Raw genomic sequence first — 19774 nt, forward strand, 5'->3', positions numbered from 1 at the left:
TCTACTTGAAAGAAAAGAACCTACTGATGAATCCCTTCCATTTGATACTTTGAACATTTATCTTATTATTGCTTTCTCAAAAAGGGTATACAAGAGCAGCATGAAGCAATGAAAGGAGCAAGGAACAGTAGTTAGGACACATGAGTTCCAGTTCTGTCTCTGTCCTATGCTGAGTGACCCAAAGCAAGATCTTACCACCTCTGGACCTGAGTTACCTCCTCAGTGACTTGAGGGATGACTGTTAGATTATAATTTCTACTGTCCTTGCAGTCCTAAAAACGCATCTTCTATGAACACAAAATGCAAATGTGAAGTCCTAGAACCAAACCATTTGACAAAATACAACTGTACCAGGTGCTAGAGATGAATTATCTTTCTCTCAGGAGCTACTACCTTGCTTTGGTCTTAAAGAGGGCACTAATGTAGCCAAAAGGTAGACCAAAATAGACCCAGGCTTACAGAGTATACATTTGAACTGGTCATCATGACATGAAAAACACTCCAAATAGGTAACAGTACTACAATAGGTGGGTTATTCTAAATAATTGTTTGGGCCTAGTCAAAGGATGCTTACATTAATACAAAAATATAACTGTTTTGCTGATAAGAAATGTGTATGTGTGTATTTTTACAAAGAAATGTTTATAAGACATTTTGTTTCATTTTATTTATGCTTTGCAAAACACGAAACAATTTTAAAGATTTTATTTGTTTATTTGAGAGAGAGAGGCAGCAAGAGCACAAGCGGTGGGGAGGGGCAGAGGAGGAAAGAATCTCAAGCAGACTCCACACTGAGTGTGGAGCCTGACCTAGGGCTTGATCCCATGACCCCGATATTGTGACCTGAGACAAAATCAAGAGATGGACGCTCGACCCACAGAGACACCCAGGAGCCTTCTCCAAAGACATTTAAATGAAAATATGTAATAAATAGGGGAGAAGCCAAGAAAATAGTACCATTTAAAAAAAAAAAAAGATCTGGAAAATATATATTGGGCAAAATCAGCTGGGGCCTATAATAATGAAAGTAAAAATAACGGTAATGTTAACAATAATAATATCTAACATACGTGAGTGCTATGTGCCATGCATCGTGATGAACACTTTGACTGAATTATTTCATTACATTCCCCAAATAATTCTATAAGATAGATATTACTACACAATGTTACAGGTCAGGAAAATTGATAATAGTCAATAAGTAAGTAAATGACAGAATGAGCCAGGATGAATATATTGTTTTTCTCACAGTGGTATCTATAAGCTATAACCAGAAGAGTTTCTTTGGTCCTATTTAATCTGGCTTTGTCCACGGGGCAATTACAAAACAAAGGAAGGTGCTCTTCCCTTGGGTACTTTTCTATCCTCCTTGTTAGAGATGATCACTATGTGTCTAGTTTTTGGTATTTTTTCACTTTATTTTATTAAGGCATAATATAAAAAGTACATACTTGCACAACTTGATTAATTTTTACAAAATGTACCCATGCAGATAAACTCAAATAACTTCCACCCAGGTTAAGATGTAGAACATTACCAGCAGCCCAACAACCTGCCTCATGTCCCTTCATAGTCATTACCGACCCACAGGAAAGTAATCGCTATTGTGACCTTTATCACTGTAGACTAATTTTCCTGTTTTATAGCAATATATATTGACATCCTCAGTATGTATTCTTTTGTAAGTGACTTCCTTCACTCACAATCATATGTGCATGATTCATCTAGGTTTTTGCAAATACCAGTAGTCTGATGTTTTCATCCATGTATAGTGTTCCACTGCATGACTACACCACAGGTTATTTATCCCTTCTATCGATGATGAACAGTCAAAGCTCTTAGCCCAATTCAGGCTGTTACGAACAATGTTACCATCTGCATTCTTTTCCATTTCTTTTGATGCACAAATGTGGACATGTCTTTTGATACACACACACACACACACACACACACACACTATAATATAGCATCTCTATTCACGTGTGCATACACAATGTTAGGATACATGCTATTTTAGTAGATTCTGCAAACATTTTGTGGGGTGTTTGAACAATATTCCAATTGATAGTATAATTTGCATTTGTTCAACATGCTAGTCAGCATGTGGTATTGTCATTTTTTAAAAAATTTCAGCCATTATGGTGAGTATAGGTGATATCTCACTGATCTCATTGGGATTTTAATTTAATAAAGAATGATTTTGTCAAACTTTACCCATATGTTTATTCATTATTTGGATATAATCTTTTGTGAACTGCCCATTTTTTGCTATGTTTTTCCTCTAAAGTATTTGTCCTCTTCTTATTGCTTTACCAGTATTTCTTTATATATTCTAGATATAAGTCCTTTGTCAGATGTATCTATTGCAAACATCTTTTCTTGCTTTGCACTTTTTTTTCTCTTCATGGTGTATTTTGATCAAATGGAATTCTGAACTCTAATGACATTCTTTTTTTACATAGTGCTCTGTTTAAGAAATATTTACCTATGCCAAGTCATGAGGATATTCTCCTAGACTACCTTCTGAAAGCTTTATGGTTTTCACTATTAAATGTTACGTGCTACCTATTTATAACATACCTAAATATCTGCATAAAAGGTCATTTTGTCCTATTTTGGTTCATAACCCCCCTTAAGACTCTGGTGAAAACTATAAAACTTCAGCCTAATCTATAGGAAAAGTGTGGGAGGAGGTTTTACCAGTCACCTTCACTCTGATGATAAATTTATCCCCTGGACTTAATCCTCTGACTTTATGTTATATGTCTATAAATGTAGGAAGACTGGAATCCAAAAATGTGCCAAACTAGCAAACTAAGGACAGAAGTGACTGAATCATTCACAGGGGGCAGGAAATAACTTTTAGAAAAAAAAAGGTGGTAGCCTAAAACCAAAAAAAGTAAATTCCTTTAAGCCATCCCACAGGATCAGCAACGGTTTCTTGCAGTAGACAAAAGCTTCAATAAGAGAGAAAGCAAGCATTTGTTTATGACTTTGGCAAGATACACAAGAACTTTAGTAGGCTGCAGCAGTACAAGAAACCCTAGATACTGGCCTACAGTAGCACAGACTCTCAAACCATTGTTGGGAAATGTGGAACATGCCACTAAATACTACATAATGAAAACTTTTAAGAACTATTTAAGGGGTTTACAAATGGAAGTGCTATATAAGGAATCAAAAATAATGAAAAATAAGAGAGAAGACTAGAATATGTGAAGCTTTTAGCAACTTCAAGGGAACACTGTTAATTAAAAAAAAAGACAGTGTTCAGGGATGTTTGAATGAAATAAAACAGACTGAAGTAGCATATTTATTTAAAACTTCTGGCCGGTACAATCACCATTGTTATAATTATTTCTCAATATCTCATGAGTTTAGGGGACCAGATACTTATATCTCTCTATGCTCTCTTTGGGGGGGGGGGGGGAATGCAAGTGTAAAAAAAAAAAAAAAGGGACTGCACAATGCATGAGAGTTTCAACTCATGAGACATTTTATAACACAAGAGGGAAACTTAAAAGTATTTGAGGCAATGAATGTTTACCTTGCCACTCCACACCATGCATGCACTGCCAGACATAGCAGATTAGGTAAATCACTGTGGCATTCATGTGTTCATTCCACATTAATTCCAGTAGAATTAAGTTACCAGGCAAGAATCCTTCAAAACCGGATAATTAGAGGACATACAGACTCTAAAAGCAACAATATATTCCTGACAACACGGGAGGTACTTTTGAGTGACTTAACTAACACAGACTCTAGAAGAAGGTATTAACGTAATTATGCAAGATAATTGTGGAGATTTGGGGATATACGTTCATAGGAATGAGATCTGTAATGATGTGGAAAAGATGAACTCATAGGTTAGTCAATTGACTCAACAGTAGAATGGTGCAGCTCAAGGAATACGAGCTCAAGAGACAAATAGGTCTGTTTGGATAACAGTTCACTCAGTGATTAGTCTCTCAGGTATAGTTTTCTCATATGTAAAATCACCGTAAAAAATGCCTACATTGCAGAGCTGTTTTGTGAACAATGCGTATGTAGAATGCCTGAAGAGTAGTCAATGGATGAAAGCTATCATTAGGACTAATCATTTCTTTCTTTTTTCATGGATGTCTTTTGCAGTTAGTTATGAAATGGGGAGAGATCCTTGAAATTCCCACCTAAATTAAGAACTCTGGAAAGAAATAAAATAGGACAGTGGGCTACCAACTACTAGAAAAGAAAATGTGGCAGCTTTCAAGTCAGGCTTGTGGCTGCTACTTACTGGTCATGTGGGCTATGGGCGCTATAAGAACTTTTAGCCAAATGCTGGTTTTCTGACAAGTAGCAGGAGCTTTATTTTTGCTGCTTAGTTGACTGTAAAGAGTCACCATCTGTATAAATTGTAATTTTGATATTCCAGAGCCACATTGGAATTGTTCAACTAATTTCCATAAATTTCCTGTAGTGGTCACAATTGTTCATCCTTATCAGTCAGACCCAGAGCTCAATGAAACTACTGTGAAGCTACAGGTGAAATCCTTTCTCAGCCTTCTACATCAATTCCCCGTGATCCTCAATCTCAAACCACCATAGAGAATGTTCTGTTTGAGGTACGTCTAGGCACATGGACCTCATGAATAATCACCAACAAGAAAGACATTTATTTCAGTGTGAATTCCATCATTAACAATGCTATAAATAATGGCAAGCCAGAGGAAACATTTTTAATTGGAAGCACATGGGCAAGTATTTTAGGTTTCCTTCTATTTCATTAGGGTGATTTTTGTTTCCACAGTCATTTATTATTGTACCTGACATTTGATGGCTTTATAGGTGACTTTATTGGAGGTTTTATAGAAGACTTAAACAGGCACAGATTAACAAAGAAACAAGTGACAATGCCAAGGAGGGAAGTGATCATCACTGCTTAAGCAAGGAAAGAAGAGGAAAAGGAAGCAGTCTGGCTTCCATGTAGTCTTTCTTTTCTTTTTTTTTTTTTTTTTTTAAGATTTTATTTATTTATTTGACAGAGAGAGAGACAGCCAGCGAGAGAGGGAACACAAGCAGGGGGAGTGGGAGAGGAAGAAGCAGGCTCACAGCAGAAGAGCCTGATGTGGGGCTCGATCCCATAACGCCGGGATCACGCCCTGAGCCGAAGGCAGACGTTAAACCGCTGTGCCACCCAGGCGCCCCCCATGTAGTCTTTCTACACAGAGGTAATGTGAGGACTGAGAAGATGGAAGAAAACGGCGCTGGGTAGAGTTAATGAAAATAGCCCATAGAAAATGTTACACCTTTCCACTTGAAACATTCATCTGAGTATCACACAGCAATGTAGTGATGAATGGGCCACATTTGCTGAGCACTAAGCTGTGATACTAAAGCAGAAAACCAAAGGGTATCACAACCAAAATACCTGCATGCCTCCACGGAATCGCTGCCTGTCAGCATGGAGTCAGGATTGATTTTCTAGCATCCCTGCTCTCAATAATTTCGATTTAGATTTATCAATGCACTGACTCTTGAACCATAAGTAAATATATGTTTAAGAAGTTCTTTTCGTATAAATATAGGGTTAACCATTAAACATTTAAGTTTTATTTTAATGAGATAAATGAAACAAGGCAATACTCCTGTATATACCCAAATTTGAATAACGAAATTGTTTTTCATTTGTATGCATTTTTTTTTTACTTCCCTCATTCAAGACTAAGAGATGCCCCGAGATCCATCCCATTCATAAAACATATATAAAATTATTTGGCAGTACTTTCATGGTATATACAAATCAATGAAATTGTTTAAAAATCAAAAACTACAGAATAGGAATAAAAGCTAGTTTTTACTGAGTATAGAATTCCATGCATACTATTCACAGTATTATGATTTTGTGCATATATGCATTTAATTAGATATACTATTTAGCATGAACACATACAGGAGTTGTTACCATCCACATTTTACTAATGAGCGAATAGGCTAAATACCATAAATGGCACTGATTTCTATGACCGAAGATACAGAAACTGAGAGAAACCGAACCCCAAATTATCTGACCTCAAAGCCCAAGATCTTTTCAACTACTTCAAACTTGGTAAATGCCTGTTACCATGCTGGATATTAAAGGGACGGGTGAAGCAAAATAAACCCTGCCTCACCAAAATGATCTAAAATATTCATATTCAAATAAAACTCCTTCTTATCCTGTTTGATTAAGAAACCTTTCAGTTGCCAGAAAATTTGTCTATGAAGATATTAACCAAAATTATAATAGAAAAGAAAACAATTTGAAGACCTAATAATGCTATGAAGTTGCTTCATATTTTATTTCAAATAAAGAATTAAGATCACTATCCAGTTACCACAAACCATGTACAATCAGCATTTTACTTCAAAACAAAGATTTATACAAAGCTAGGAAATTAGTGATGTTTGGGAGACCTACCTTCAGAGTTTATCAAGATATCAATTTTATTTTTTTGAAGAACAGAGGGTAAGTCTTGATAATTATGCAAAAGATAAATCACCTAGCTATATAATTAACTCAAAATTACGATGGCAATAAAGGTACAGTTAAATTCATATTGATATATGAAATTGTAAAGAATGTTAATACACTTAATTGGCATTTAATAAGATAGCTGCAGCAAGTTAATTGGATATTAATTTACGTAGTTCATAAATGTCACTTCTTTTAATAATTGAGCTCATTTCCTCAAGATAATGCTCATACAGTTTATTATGGATTATTAACATATATACATTTTTCTATATAAAATGTGTTTGAGTCTTCCACATATATTTTATCAAATAAACATACCTTTGTTATTTACTCATGCTTCTGTCATGGGCAGAAATGTAATGCACCAGCATTCACCATCCCAACTGTAATCCACCTAGCTGGTCATTTACTATTGTTTTCTAGAGTCTGCAGAATACATCCAGATAAAAGGCAAACTCTGTTCTTCATACCAAGTTCTTTAAAAAGACCTTGAATTTATTCCTTTCTCTTAAGCATCATTAACTTACCTCCAAATATAAGATTTTTCTTCTTGCTCTCTCTTCTCTTGGAGTCTTTTCAGAAAATTTCATCCCTGAAGTAACTGCTCTTTAGTTCCACGGCCTTGGAGATGCTGGGTAAAGAGATAAATAAATAAATAAATAAATAAATAAATAAAGCTGACTCACTCACAAATGGGTTCTCCTTCAATTCATAATTAAGTAAAGAAAAAAAAGTTAAAATATCTTAAAAGCCATAATTTCATCAGCAACAATCTAATACAGAAAGGGAAATGATATTATGTTACAAACTCGGAAAAGCTGGGACCATATCTATTGGTCCAGCCAGATTAGCTAGGTGAGGAGTCAAAAACAATGGCTCAAACTATGTCAGAATACATAGTTAATCTCAACTTAACAGCCCTCACTACGAACAAGATGAAAAATAAATGAGCTGGCATCTCCTTAAATTTTGCCTGAAACAAACCTAACCAAAGGAGTAGAAACAAATCCTACAAAAGAGCTCCCTACAATAGGGGAATTTGATTAGAACTCAGCGACAATTTGAATGTAATAAAATATGTATAAAAAGAAAAATTACACATGAAAAAGTATAATGATTAAAAAGAGAAAGCAGAGCTAAGGGAATGTATCAAGCATAACATAATCTGATAAACACATTGGAAAAAATAAGAACAAAACAGACATGGAGAAAAATCAAATTAATGGCATAGAAGAAAAGGCTGATGAGACAATCTCTGTGAAGGGATACAGAAAAACAGAACAAAGTAATTAGGGAGAAGATGATAAATACAAATGCCATACCAAAACAATGTAATCTATATTTCACTTATACCCTGAAATTGAGAGCTCAATGTATTTGTTACGTACTAAATGTTTGTGTTCCCCCAAAATTCATATGTTCAAGCCCTAAGCCTCAATGTGGTGGTATTTGGAGATAGGATCTTTGAGAGGTAATTTAAGTTTAGATGAGGTAGAGGAGCCCCGATAATGGGATTAGTGCCCTTATAAAAAGTGACATCAGGGAGCTTGCCTGCTCTCTCACTCTCTGCAAGCCAGAGAGAAAACCGTCAGTAGAGACTGAAGCCTGCTGGACCTTGGTCTTGGACTTTTTAGTCACCAGATCCTTGAGAAAATAAATTTCTGTTATTTAAGCCACCTGATCTGTGGTATTTTATTATGGCAGATCTAGTCAACTAAAACAGTATTAACAGATAAGTTATTCAGAAATAAAATACAGGAAAAATGTTATGAAATTAGGAATTGAGTCTATATAGTGAAAACATGTGTGTATACATAATATCAAAAAATGATTCAAAACGCTCAACATCAAAACATCCCACAGCTGTTGAACTTCAGAAATAAATATGAGGAGCAATACTGAAGAATCAAGGAAGAGAAAACAGACAATGTATTTAAAAAAGCAGTGCAATACTCTAGGAGTTTACTTCCACTTTGAGGCAAACCGTGGTAACTACTGAAATTCACAGAGGATGAATGCATTATTCAGCCTTCCAGGTAGGAAAAGCGAGTCACCCATAAGGGAAAAAATTAGACTAAACTCAGACTTCTCTTCTGTAATATCAAAAGTCAGAACACAGTGGGTCAATGTCTACAAAGACTAGGGAGGGGAAAATGGGGTTACCCACAAATAGACCCAGCCATGAACCCCTTTCAAGAGAAAGACAAGAGCCAGACATTTCAAATAATAAAAGTGAGGATTTACTCCACTGGGGTCATATAATCTTCTAAAAAAGGAAAAGAAAAGGAATTTGAAGATGAAATCAAGTTAAAAAGAGATGAACTGAAATAAATAATTGAAAATAATGCATAGTAATGGTGCAAACATCAAGTTGATTCAATACAAAACTAAGATTAAACAGCTATGAAAATGTGGTTAAAGAAGAAATATAAATATTAAAATCTCTGACAAAGTAAAAAAATAATATCTGTATTAAAAATTGGGAGGAAGGGGCGCCTGGGTGGCTCAGTCAGTTAAGCGTCTGCCTTCGGCTCAGGGCGTGATCCGGCATTCTGGGATGAGCCCCACATCAGGCTCCTCTGCTGGGAGCCTACTTCTCCCTCTCCCACTCCCCCTGCTTGTGTTCCCTCTCTCGCTGTCTCTCTCTCTATCAAATAAATACATATTTAAAAATAAGTAAATAAATAAATAAAAATTGGGAGATAGAAAGGAAATGAGGTGGGAGGAAGTTGAAAAGAGCAAATTAAATGATCTTTATGTCCGAACATGTATTAATACTGTATTACCTGAATTATTCAATTAAAGGATAACATTTTTAAGTTTTTCATAATCTTTTAAATCTTTGAATCTTTTTTTAGAAGGATCTTTCAGCAACTGTATTCATTGTGTCATGAAACCTTTATCTTATAGTTTGGTAACTTCTTCCCTTTTGATCTAGCTTCTTTTTTCTTTGATTAAATTCAAATTAACTGAGTAAAATATACAGTCCTGCCACAATAGGTAAAACCTGGCCCCATTCTTATGATTATTTTTGTATCTAGGCATCCTTCCTGCCATCCATCCTCCTTTTTGTATTTTGGCATCACTGCATGTCTAAAATTATGAACTTTAAATTTTAAAACTGGTTATTTTAGAGTAGCAGGATTCTAAATAATCTCTTGTTTCTTTCCTTGCACCTTGCACCTTTTTGCATTTTTCGGAGCTTGGTAATAAGTATATATTGCATACTATATATATATATATATATGTAATTTTTATTTTGTTTATTTATTTTATATATTTATATAAATATATTTATATATGTATTATTCTAAAATAAACATATAAATCAAGAAATCCATTTATCCTGGTGCTACGACTAACTTTAGTGACATTTAAATAGATGTCATTTAACTATATGCAGATAGTATAAAATGTATATGAGAAATTTAAATAGAAAATTCTGAATATTAGGAACTTTATCTGCACCCGTTTTATTTCTCAGAATCTACTCAACATTATAAATCTCATTAGTTGGCCGAGTACATGCTTCGTGATGTGCATCTAGAAACACTTTCTGTGTTTGGCACAACACTGATTTTAGTAGCTAAATGCCACAATGGTGAGGAAGGAAGGACACTATTATAATCTTCACAGTACACAAATGTGTGCACATCTGACTATCGAGAAACTTTTCACTCTATCCATGGGGCCCGGTTTTGTGGCCCTGAGCTTCTGGTATAGACAGGACTTTGTTCGTGATTCTAATGAGACAATTTCTTATGATTTTTGTGCACCTGAAAATAAACAAGTCCTTTTTTTTAGATTTTAGTGACTATATGCTATTCAAAATCTTAAGACAGTCCTATACCCAGGATTTCCCGGAAAGCATCACCTTAGTTTCATATTCAGGAAATTTTTCTGTTAATATCTGTGATGTACACTCAATTATGGCAGCATCTTTGGAAATATACATATATACATACACTAAATGCCTATGATCTGGCAGGTGTCATAGATGACAGTATAATTTTATGCTAAAAATTTGGAATTTATTTTATAACAGCAGGCTATCTTGAAACCACATAAAATTTCAGTTTCTTCTCTGATTGCACCTTCCCTCCTTCACCAAACACATTATCTGTCTAGGATCCAAAGCTTTGTCTATATTTTCCAAACTCAGTACCACTATTTGTGTTTACAACCCATCTCATTGGTTAAAATCCCCTCTGCTTTTATTAAAGCTCAAATGCTACCGCTTCCTAAGAAAGCCTCGTCTCATCTCTCTTTGGAATTAGTTCCTCCACCTTTGGGGTCCCTAAAGCATTTTTTCCCTCAACTTCTGTCCTAATACGGCACATACCTGTTTCTTCTATAAAATACGAGTTTCTTGAGAGAAAGGACCAAATCTTATTGTTGCATAATCTCATCCAATTATTTTTCACAGTAAATGCTCAATCAACATTTTTTTTAGGTTATCAAATTATAAACATTTTTAAGATTGCTGGTCAGATATACAGTAGTTTAGGATTAATTGTATCCAATTAAAAGTACATATTTAAAGCATAATCAAGTATAGTATATTTTCAAAATTTTAAGTATCATCTATTATAATTATACAAGTTATAACGCATGACTTTCTATAAATCATGTTTACCTATTCACAACAGCTAACAGGCTAAGAATCTCACTTAAACACTGCTTTGCTTTACTCCTTGCAATACCTTTATGTGATTGAAAGTAAAATTTCACTTCTTTAAAAGCAGTGTGCAGTTTGGGTTTTTTATTAATCCTCTTACTAGTTCTGTGGCCAGAAAAATAGTTAGTTGGCCATACTACAGCACTACCGCTTAACTGATTATAAGATGGACATCAAGGGATTTAAAGGCCACCATTCATTCTGGAAATGTCTCCTTAGTCTACAGTATACCCACTATTTGACTAACGCAGCTGCAACATATCTTTTTTAATGGTATAATTTGTAACTCCTGTGACAGAGGAAGAGCATTTCCTGTACTTGGGAAAAGAGTTCACTGCCACTAAATTAGAATTTTTGAGCAACCCAAAAAGAAAAGATCCCAGACAGCATCCCTGGATGACTGCTTCAAAGGTGATCAACTTAGAGCGAACTGGCCTGTGTAAGACACAATACTGACACATGATATACCAATTTACTGAGTTTTCATTTGTTGAGAGTACCAAACAAAATGAAAAATGTCACAGCCATTTGTTAATTTTTGCCATTATATCAAGCAATAAATTTTTGATAATCAAAGGTAGAAGTTATCTGCTTTGGGTCTAAATCTAGCTCCAAAACAATGTTCAAAAATTTTTTTTAACAAATTTATTTCCAACATTTCAAAATCAGGACAGCATATAGAGAAATCCATTTTTTTCTTGCTGTTTCTGAGAAATCAGAATTATTTAGAGACACTAATGTCATTTTCCTATTGTCAAAAATTTCCAAATTGAGTGGCAAGAACCCTCTTTAGAACAGTTTGCCACATATTCACCATGCCTTCTTGTTGAAGCCAAAATCCAGTCACATTTGAGATGCTACTTTTCATTTAAAATAACGTTTTTAGAACAGTTTTAAGATTTACAGAGAAACCGAGGAGATAGTACAGATAATACAGGTCCTAAATACCTCTCCCTGTGTAAATAATTTCTCCAATTACTAACATCTTGCATTGGTGTGGTGCATTCTTAGAATTAATGAATCAATATTAAGACATTATTATTAACTAAAATCTATAGCTTAAGTTAAGTTTCATTCTTTGTGTTGTACAGTTCTACCTTTGGGTTTTGAAAATGCATAATGTCATGTATCCATCTTTATAGTAACATACAGGAAAATTTCACTACCCTAAGGATCCCTTCTGCTCCACCTATTTATCTTTCCTCCCCTCCTCTACACCTGTGGCAGCCATTGATTTTCTTCTTTTTTTTTTTTTTTTTACTATCTCTGGACTATGGCCTTTTCCAAAATCTCATATATTTGGAATCATATGTAGTTTATTGCCTTTTCAGATTGGCTTCTTTCATTTTGAATATGCATTTAAGGTTTCTTATCTTTTCACGGCTTGATAGCTAACTTCTTCCTATTGTCGAAAACCAGTCCATCATATGAATGCACCAGTTTGTACATCCATTCATTTATGGAAGGGCATCTTGGCTGCTTCTACCACTTTTTAACAATTATGACTAAATATACTAAGGATATTTGCATACAAATTTTTGTGTGGATATAAATTTTCAAATTAATTGAGTAAGTACCAAGGAGCACAACTGCTGGATTGTATGGTAAGACTATGTTCAGGGGCACCTGGGTGGTTGAGTTGGTTAAGCACCTGCCTTCAGCTCAGGTCATGATCCCAGGGTCCTAGGATGGATCCCCGCATCAGGCTCCCTGCTCAGTGGGGAGCCTGCTTCTCCCTCTCCATCTACCTGCCACTCTACCTACTTGTGCTCTCTCTCTCTGTCAAATAAATATAAAATAAAATAAATAAAATAAAATTAAATTAAATTAAATTAAATTAAATTTAAAAAGACTATGTTCAGCTTTTTAAGATACTGCTAAACTTTCTTCCAAAATGGTGGCACCATTTTGAAGCTTTAAAAAACACCGATTTATTATCTCATAGACTCTGTAGGTGAGGAGTCTGGCATGTATTAACTAGGTTCTTGCTCAGGAGCTCACAGGGTTGAAGTCAATGTATTGGTCTGGCTGGCAATGTTCTCATGAAGCTCATTCAGGTTGGTAAAAGAATTTAATTCCTTGCAATTGTAGGACCCGAGGTTCCATTTTGTTTGTTTGCTGTTAGTTGGGGATCACTCTCTCCTGCCAGATACTGCCTACAACTTTGCCATATGACCTCCTCTATGGACCCTCTCACCACTCAGCTATTATTTCAAAGCCACCAGGAGAACTCTCATGCTTCAAATCTTTCTGACTCAGGAAAGAGCTCAGTCTTTTCGAAGGATTCATCTGTTTAGTTCTGGCCCACTTAAAATATCTCAGTTTTGATTGACTCAAAATCAAATGAATTGGGACCATAATTACATCTGCAAAATCCCTTTATTTTACAAAGAATGCGATCTAATTATGGGCGTGAAATTCATCATATTCACGGCCCTGTCCAAATCAAGGGGAAGGGATTATATAGAGCTAAGGGAGGAATTCTGTGTACCATCTCAGAATTCTGGCTGCCCCCAAAGAACAATGAGTAGTATGAAAGCGATTAACATTCATATAGATATCTTCATACATGAATAGCCTTCACATATTTGGCCTGTTTAACTGGCTAATGTCACCTAAATGACCCTGCAGACATTTAAATCAAGCCAGTTCCTGACCTCCTAATTCTGTCAGATTGGCCTAAACTGCATGTGTACTTTACACATAAAGGAAACATATTGCTGTTACCTGAAGTATCAGTTATATTTTTCTTATAAACCCTCGTCATTTATTGCATAAACAGTAACACAAATTGCTCACTCTGATCTGACCCCTCAATCTTCTCTTCTCACTTAAAGATAATAGCACTATATTTTTTGATGATTGACAGAATAATTTCTGTGTATGTCCTTTTACCAGTATGTGTTAGAACTTTATTAAACCGAGCAGATTTTTTACATAATCCTAGATTTGAATGCCCTGTTGGATGTACACACCTTTGCCTGAGGGACCAATTCTCCTCCCCAATATGAGGCAGGTTCTCTTCCACTCTGATATATTTCCTACCCTCTGACTTAACATTTTCCTCATGTGTACTTCGTCTTGCATATTGAACCACAAAATTTTAATTACATGCGCCAAAATTAATGAGACTCTATTGAAAACTTAACAAGTAATTTCAATACTAATTCTACGTAAGTATATTTATTTTCCAGATGATGCTCCTTCACCTTTTTCCCAAGGAAAAAAAAATTTACTTCTCTCAGTACCCCTTACTTTATTCCAGATTGTGATAGTTTGCATTTTTTGAGCCTGCCCCCTGCCTCTTTCACTGAGATTTAGGGGTGGGGGCAGTGAAAGCTTACATACAGAGTCAGCCTTTTAATCAGCAGGAAAGGCATGCTGTCCCCACAGCTCACTGAGATTTAGGGGTGGGGGCAGTGAAAGCTTACATACAGAGTCAGCCTTTTAATCAGCAGGAAAGGCATGCTGTCCCCACAGCTTCTCCAACTCTTGGTTGGAAGGGGGGGGGTAAGGTGAACTCATTCATTAGGGAAGCTGCCCCATGACTTCCTGTTGTTTATAATCAACTTGTCTAAGAGTAACATTTTTAGTGATTTGCAATGATTATCAATTTTGAAGTGATTACCAATCCCCAGAGAAAAACTAACTCTAATGAAGTTTTGATTTTTAGTTTACTTTTTTCTTTTCAGTGTCTCTGCTATCCTAATATTTGTTTTCTTTTTTTTTTCTTTTTGCTATCCTAATCTTTTATAGCAAGATGAAATCAAAGAGGAGAATCTGTTCATAAATAGCCTGGTGATATCTGGGAGTAGAAAAACTGTAGACAAGTACCCAAGCCAGCAAGATGGCAGAAAAGGGATGGGAGTAAAAAGTGAAAGCCAAGACTGATTGGATTCAGACTATTATTAAAATGTTCCCCAAAAAAAACAGAAGAAAAAAAAAAGACTGTCCCAGCAATGACAGAGAAAGTCATGCTCAACCAAAACACCCATCTTAACATAAGAAACTCATGTGACAAACATTAAATGGTATACATTTCCAACATTTTTAAAGCTTTTTAATTTGAAATATGAAAAAAAAAAAACCTCTATTTTTTTCTGGTTTCTTAGTAACTTAGACTAGATTGATCTATTTTTGGAACAAAAATCATTTCTTTAAACTTGGCTTATTTAAAATCCCTTCCAACATTTACAGGTCTAAGTCAGATTCCTCATGCCTTTTTGGCAAAGAAAATTCCTCTGCATTTGACGGGCATTCAACCTGTTCGAAGAATGCTTAATTATAAAACAATGGGTTAGTTGTTTGGGGAGTAAAAAAAAATAAGTATGAGATACAATGAATGAACAAAGTGCATTTTCAAACTTGGAAAGATCACAAGTAAACATACAAATATCAAATAAAAGTATATGGAAGAATAATTTATTCGTAATTATTGCCTTTTTCACTTCATTAAAACAGTCATTCGACTGTGGCATAAAAGAGAAATTTCTACAAAATATGATCATTAATTCATATATTCTAAAAGTGACTTGTTGAGGTATTTTGTGTAAGAATTTTGAAGACATTCTTTAGCTCTTTTTACTCAGTCTGGTTCATCAACCAGCAGCAGCATTGGCATCGCCTGGGAGCTTGTTGGAAATGCTGAATCTCAGACCCTTCATTTCAACAAATCCCCAGATAATCAGTATGCACATTAAAGTCAATGTATAGGAGGCACAAATTAAACAATCTCAACTTTTAACTAAACTATAAATACCTTAACCCTTGTATTGTTTACTTTTTATCAATGGTATATAGCAACTTGTCCAAGAATAAACGTGTCAACAACACAATGAATGAATAATTGCAGACTGCTTACTGATATAGCTGTTAGGATGACCTGTTTACTTTATCCATTGATTTACACTGATCCCATGTGCATCTTATGCTTACATTATATCTTAGCTTACTGACATGGTTCCTCTTTAGAGAATAGTGCTTAAAGAATTTTTGAGGAATATAAATATATATACAAATATTATTTTCTTCTCATTATGACCACTTTTGGAGTCTGATATAGGAAACCTTAATTTTTTCCACTCTTGGGCATTTAGAACAAATATGACTTTCATGTATTACATCATGTTACAGGCCAGAGATCAATACTAGGGCAAATTCTGCATCAAGCACCAGTATTTAAGAGTGACTACAAATACCAAAGATAACCTTTTTGCAGTTTCCTCAAATGAATAATTGAATTGAATTTCCTTTATAATAAATCATTCAATTTGAATAGTTTTACACTTCTTAAAATAGAGCAAGCATTTGACCTTTTAGCCATCACATAATTTTTATATTTAGTTACTTTAATTAAAGAAATTAAATTCATTTAAGGAAAATTTTGAAGGAAAATTGTTCAACTTAATGATGTTCGAGCTTCACAATATCCAGCCTGGGGAGCTCTGAGTTTCAATATCCAAAAGACACATTAGCCTATCTCTTGCCAGTCCAATGTCATTATACCTAACACATAATCCCAGTGCTTTTTCACACCCTTCTCACCTCTTTTAAAATATCCTGACTAAAAAGATTTTTGGCAAGTACAACTTTTCTCGTGATTCATGTCTAAAGCTAGTGATGTATAACCAACATATATTTCAAATTAAGCACTGATTACAATATTAAAGTTCCCACACAGCAGTAGGAATTCAACCCCTGCCTCTGCCTACCTAGATTAGGAACAAGTCACACATCAACCATGTTTATTTCAGTCTTCCCAGGTATTTGTTGTGAAAACCGACATCCTTGCTATCTTCTCATGGGGCTACAGAATTTCTGAAACAAAAAAAGCTTTAGGAAAAAAAGCCTTTTAAAAAATCTAGGCAAATAACTCTATTTTATATAAAGAAATGTTTATATTTATCTTATAAAAGGAAATTGAGATTTGAAGGTAAAAAGTGAATGGCCTATGCCCACACACATGGTTTGGAGATGAGCTGAAACTAAAAAACAACCATCTACAGATTAGTATAATGCCTCTCAAGCTGTATACACAAACACTTTCTTACAAATAATTCAGTGGTTAGGTTTCTCCTAATGAAGGGCTTCTTGAGTTTTCTAATCAATATTTTATTATAATGCTGACTAAAAATGGCAGCCAGAGAGGTTCAGTGTGACCGTTTCAGCCAAATAGTCTGGAACCAGAGCACAGGGACTCTGACAAAAAGACTTACAGAATGGCAGAGAGAGAAACACACATAAAAAAATCTCTCTTCACAAATCAATTATAAAACTGGATGAGATTGTCAAAAACAGGTCTAGAAACTGAGGCAAACAACAAATTGAGAGGCATTTATTTAAGACCAATCACTGAAATGCAGTTTTAACCCATGGCTGCTCCATACTATCCCTTTCTCCCTCATTGACCTCCACATTGGCAAAGTAGTGCTGTGACAACCAACAACATCGGAGTGGGGCAGAAAAACTCCACGCTTCTGGGTATTGGAAACAATAGCAACACCAATCAATGGAAAATGAATGGAGAAGGCCAATGATGCAGCAATCCTTACTGGGAAAAGCAAGAAACTGACACACTAGCCTGAAATTGATCAAGGAAGTCTGGGGAATGAGACAGACATAGTGTGCTTTGATATGAACTGCAGAGGTCTAGAAGGCTGTGGACATGAGCAAGGATGCACGTGCCCTTGGGAGGACTGAAGAGTGTTATCCACACGTCCCTGGCTGAATGTAAGACTATGTGCAAGAGCAGAGAAGACACAAGAGAGCTCAACAGCAAGATAAAGCTGGGGAGCATTTGTGTACCACTGGAACACAGAATGCGTTCAGCAACCCTCAAACAGATCCATCAGCAATACTCTGCCTTATAAACTCTAGCCATCTTAATTGCCTTAGGCTCTCAGCTGCACATCCTTAACTCTAGGAGTCTTATGAGCTCTGTAGGTTCCCCATCCCTCAATGATGACCTGGAAACTACCTGACGTGTAAGTTGGGGCAATCATACCTCCTCATTTGTTTCCCATCCCTCAGGGGTCACTGTTTTTATTTCCTCACGTCCAGTGACTTGAAACCATTATTTCATATATTCTGTTTTGTTGTTATTGTTTCAGGTAGGATGTTAAATCCAGTTGCTTATTACTTCAATTTGGCAGGAAGAAGAAAACATTCCTTACATCTTTTTGACACTTTCCCATCACTTTTTGATCATTTCCTTATTTTATGGGACCACAGGATCTTCCAGACTCGTTTTATATTATCTTTTCCTAACAAAGAGTCAGCCATTTCTCTAGGAGCCCTGGTTTCTTTCATTGGATAGTGGATATTTAGAAGACAAAATCTTGGAGTTAGGTGTACTCACTGGTTATGTGATGACATTCCCAGTCTATATTACATTTTGGGGTTGATCATTTTTGGTTAATTTTTCACAATTATTTAGATGTCCTTTAAGTATGTTCACTCAAGGCTTCTATTACCTGGGGAATGGTCTTGGTTTATCGATTTAAATATCTTTGTTTTTTTCTTCTTTAGGGTCTCCAATTATACATGTTATCTTAATTAGTTAATTAACTAATTAGTTAATTAACCTGCTATTTTCACCACTTTATCTCTGACTTGTTTCATTTCTCACTTTAATTTTCATGGTTGTATGTTTAACTTTCTTCAATGTCTCTTACTATATTTTTATTGTAATCTGTTCTATTTAGTTAGTCTATTACTGGGTGTCTTATAATTTACCTTTCATATTGGAGATGATTATGTTTTTTTCTTTCAACCTACCCTCTTTCAATTAATCTGTTTGTTTTTTTTTTTAATTTTGAATTTGTAATTAAATTCTGAGGCACCTGGGTGGCTCAGCAGGTTAAACATCTGCCTTCAGCTCAGGTCATGATCCTGGGGCCCAGGGATCAAGCCCATGCCAGGCTCCCCATTTAGCAGGGAGTCTGCTTCTTCTTCTCCTTCTGACCCTACCCCTGCTCATGTTCTCACTCTCTAATGACTAAAAAAAAATCTTTTAAAAACTGATTTATAATTTCCCTAAATATTTTTGGGTATATAAAATCAGTTTGAGTATATTTAATTCAGTTTAGGTGAATGAATTTTATCAGCTAAGGTGTACCATTCCTTATTTTCTGAATTCTTAAATTTTTATACTATTATTATTTAGTTTCTGTCTATTAATTTTGTGGATTTGAGGTGCTTTAGAGAATTCCTAATTCACTAAAATTCCCTTCTGTAAGTACAGGAAAGCCCAGTTTGTTTAGTTTACATTATCTTGTTTAGTACTAGAAGGAGAACTGAATTAAAACTCCCTTTCTTTGTTCTGTGTATTTTTTCAGCGCCCTAAAATTGCCACATTTGCTTCTTTTACTTTTAACTATTCAATAGCCAAGTTATACCTATTCATAACTTTTGACCCCCTAAGTTAAAAATTTCAAAGATGACCACATCAAATTGCATGTATTTTTAGTTGTATAAGCAGTGCTCTGACCTACCAGGTAATTTTTTTTGGTATTTTCACACATAGGGTGGAGGTACTCTTTATGGAGAAGAAATTTGAGATATGCTAGTAGGTCCCCTCTTCTTTTCCCTGCAGTTTTTCT

General features: G+C 35.1%; 1 long non-coding RNA gene across 1 annotated transcript in view; it reads right to left on the minus strand.

Annotated features, from left to right (window-relative positions):
- The window catches only part of LOC123002157 (uncharacterized), a 289432-nt gene that overhangs the window by 154938 nt on the left and 114720 nt on the right, over positions 1 to 19774 (minus strand). Inside the window, exon 4 of the long non-coding RNA XR_006411740.3 lies at positions 7024 to 7127. This is a non-coding gene — a long non-coding RNA (uncharacterized LOC123002157). The remainder of the gene's footprint in view (positions 1 to 7023; positions 7128 to 19774) is intronic.

Source organism: Ursus arctos, unplaced genomic scaffold (assembly GCF_023065955.2).
Source record: "Ursus arctos isolate Adak ecotype North America unplaced genomic scaffold, UrsArc2.0 scaffold_25, whole genome shotgun sequence".
Taxonomy (NCBI): domain Eukaryota; kingdom Metazoa; phylum Chordata; class Mammalia; order Carnivora; family Ursidae; genus Ursus; species Ursus arctos.